This window comes from Papaver somniferum, chromosome 7 (genome assembly GCF_003573695.1).
Source record: "Papaver somniferum cultivar HN1 chromosome 7, ASM357369v1, whole genome shotgun sequence".
Classification (NCBI taxonomy): Eukaryota; Viridiplantae; Streptophyta; class Magnoliopsida; order Ranunculales; family Papaveraceae; genus Papaver; species Papaver somniferum.
Genome location: NC_039364.1, coordinates 192,062,520 through 192,066,595, shown reverse-complemented (window position 1 = coordinate 192,066,595; position 4,076 = coordinate 192,062,520).

The window sequence follows — 4,076 nt, the reverse complement described above, 5'->3', positions numbered from 1 at the left end:
AATTCCATGCTAGTAATTGCTTATATTCTTGCAAATTATTGTATATTACATTTGTTTCCTCTTATTTGTTTTTTATTAGGAGAATTGTCCAAAAAGAAGTGAAATTGTGCTTAATTGTGCAATAAAAGAAGCTAGCTACAAATGGAACTCGTTCAAGTACAAAATTTCTACTTTTCATTTTGTAGAGGACGAGAAGACAAAGGCAATGGCGAAAGAACGGAGTCATTCTGAGTTCGTATGAAGAAGTTATGAGCAAAACAAGAACTTAGAAGACTAAAGGGCAACATGGTCATTTTCTAAGGAAGTGCTATTGGCAACCCAACCGAATGTTAGGAGACACCTTCCTGCTAAGGGGCAGGTTGTTTCACGGGAACTGCTAAGGGAAGTTCGCGTCTTTTACAAAGAGGAAGGCAAGAATTCAAATAATACTAAAGGCACGTGATCTCTTTCTTACTCAGGGCACTTCGTCTTCCCTATTTCAAAACAGAACACAGGCTATGGCAGTCAGAACTTGATGATCATGATGATCACGACGGTGATGGACTTTGATCAACAGATATATTCGAATTTAAATATATCATTGGGTTCCTGGGGACGACAGAAATCTTGGGTACTAGCCTGATTTCGATAAATCACTCATACTCGAAGTCGAATTTGGCAGTGGATTATTCGTTTGCTGCCATTGAACTCGACGATGGGTCGTGGTGAAGATGCAGAGAAGAAGGAAGAGGAGTTATCTGTGATGGAGATGAGCAGTTGAGGAAACATAGTCAGAGAAGTTGGCTTGCTGCCAATTGATGGAGTCGAGCTGATGATGATCGGTGACTGAAGTTGGAGCTCGAGAAGTCGTGATGATCACGACGATGCTGTCGAGAGAATGACGAAGTCAGTAAAGAGATGGTTGCAGTCGAGCTTGGTTTGCTGGCATGGAAGAGAAAGGACATTGATGGAATTCGCAGCTGCCATTAGTGATCGATTGCTTCTGAGGGAGAAGCTCGAGCAAGTTCAGGAAGCTGCTAATGATCCTGGCAGAGATGGAGAACGCGAGCAAGGTCTGTTGTTGTGCTCGAAAGATTGCTACCATTATCAGTGATGGAAGCTCGGAGCAGTGAACGAGAATGGAGCTGTTATTGATGGCAGAAGATAATGCAGTGATCGACACTACTGTGATGATCAAGATGAATAGGGTGAAGTTCGAACGGGGCAGTGGCCGGAAGAAGAATTCAGGGAGGAGAAAATTCAGTGGTGGGACCCGGCAGAAGAAGTTTGCAGAAAATGACTCTGACATGTTGGTCTCTAGTATAATTCAGTGTAGCACCATGTATCAATTTGGATGCATAGCTAGCACCAGAAGAAGACACTTAAATCTACGCGTGTCCCGGTTAAATCTGTGGCCAATCATAATCCACAATTACTGAGTTAAACTACTTCATGCTACACTGAAATGATAACAATTATTCCATTCAACAAATTCCGATCTGGACAGGCGATTTAAGAGGGAGTTGACGTGTGGTGGTGTCCGGTTTACAGTAATGCCAGAAGATAAAGCACGCGTTCGTTCAGGATATTTAACGCGTTGAAGAAAGGGATAATTAATTGTAAAATGATACATCAAGATGAGTGTATTGTACGGTGGTAATTGCTTCACATGGGGCCCTTTAAAGATCGAATGAATCATAACTCTCGTACACTTTATTAGGATGGGTCGCACTACGTCGAATCAGCTACACAAATACTGTAAATAGGATCGAGTGAGACCGAGAACTTCACTTCCACTTACACCTCCTCTTTGGAGGATAGCCAGAAACACTTCTTCCTTCACTTAATCCTTTACAATTGTAGCGAGGAACAGAGAGAGCTCGGGGCTTTTGTGGCGAGCTTCTGTTTTTAGTTTCATTTCAATTCCTTCTTTCTTTATTTATTTGCTAGTACTTTTTAATTATGAGTAACTAATCTTTTAATTGGTTAGGTATGATTTCAAAGTCCTGAACAATGAAGCATTATTTTCTTTAACCACGTTTATTTCGAGTTTTATTTTATTGTTGATTATCTTTATTATTTTTAGTATCTAAGAATATTGAGGGGTTATTTAAAATGATCAATTAAATTAACCAATCAATATTTCTTCTACTAGTTTAGAGTTGTGTGATACTTGTAATTGTCATATCAACTCTTTACACATTAGTGAATCGCAAGAGCTGACATAGGGATTTTGTTAAGCAATTGTGTGTGAAGATAACACTAGTAAGCAGACCGAGCTTATGCGTCTGATGATAGGATCAACCTGATTCACAGAGTTTAAAGCATTCGACTAATTTACACCTTGAGAGCTTATTCTTGGTGGGTTAGTTGAATAGAATCTGGTAGTCGAGCGCTTCCGTATCCAGTGGCAGTAGGAATCCGGGGGATAGCAGAGCTTGTTGCTATTCTACGGTTGGTAATAATATAAGTTCAACAAGAAATAAATTTATATTTAATTAAGTTTCGGTTCAGTGACGGCGAATGATTCCCTAATCATCTTCTTTATTATTATTTACAGCAAAGTATTATTATTTTCGTTTATTAGTTACTTTAATTTAAAAATCTAAAACCCCCCTTTTGGTTACTTTTAACAACTAGAAACTCCCTGATCTTCGTGGGAACGAACTCCTTGCCATTATATTACCAGTTAATTATGCGGAAAGAAGTAATTAATTTGTTGTGTAAACGACGCGCACCACTTACATATTTCTCGAAATATGTGTTGGTAAGCTTTCGCTTCGACCAAGTTCATCTTATATCATGAGAAAATTGCGGAGTAACATCTTACATGATTTGTGTGATACAATCATTTGGTGTAAGACTTGGAAGGTTTCAATAATGGTTATTTCAATATGTTGAAAATTACTTTGATGCTAATAGTGTGTGAAAACGGCTATTGTCGTTATAGAAGAATGTTTCAATGATTGAAATAAAGAGTTGATAATGTAACCATTTTTGGATATAAGAATATATAGTGTGTTCACACATTAGTATTTCCCTTATAAAGCATAGTTTGGACAACTTAGGCAAGTTAAAGAGTAGTCCAGATTTCTTCTTGGTAAAGCTAAATCTACGACTGTAAATTGATCATTTTAATTAACTTTCCATAATAAATGTTCTATTAGTATTTCATAATAAATGTTTGTTTAATTAATCAAATAATATACTTCCATTAATACAGTACATAATAAATTTATCTTATCTTAAATCAATAGACATTAAAGGTGGTTGTGATGATGGGCGGGAGTGGTGGATCAACGTTGGGGATAATGGTGGTGTGTGTTGGTGAGAATGGTGGAGTGATGACGTCAATGGTGGCGGTGGTGGAAGAAGCAGTGGTGGCAGTGGTGGGAAAGGTGTCCTAAGGTAGATAAATTACTTAGTTACCCTTGGTTAATTTTTTCATTTGATATTAATTTTAAAATTTATTTTTCTTTTATTTTTTCTAATTTTTTTAAATTTAAAATAATACTTTCATTAGTACAATACATAATAATTTTATATTATATTAAATCAGTGGACATTAATAGTGGTTGTGATGGTGGGAGGGTGGTGGATCAGTGGTGGTGATAATGGTGATGGGTGTTGCACGTGAGATTGGTGGGGTGATGACGTTAATACTGGTGGTGCTGGAAGAAGTAGTGGTAGTGGGATGGTCCTGAAGTATATAAATTACTTAGTTAACGTTGGTTATTTTTTTTATATATTATTTTTTTAAAGAGTGGTCCAGATTTCTTCTTGGGAAAGCTAAATCTATGGCTGTAAAATGATCAGCTTAATTAACATTCAATAATAAATATTCTATTAGTATTTTTTGTTTAATTAATCAAATAAATATACTTCCATTAATACAGTACATAATAAATTTATCTTATATTAAATCAGTAGACATTAATGGTGGTTATGATGGTGGGCGGGAGTGGTGGATCAACGGTGGGGATAATAGTGGTGGGTGTTGGTGAGAATGGTTGAGTGATGACGTTAATGGCGGCGGTGGTGGAAGAAGCGGTGGTATTGGTATGAGAAAGGTGTCCTAAGGTAGATAAATTACTTAG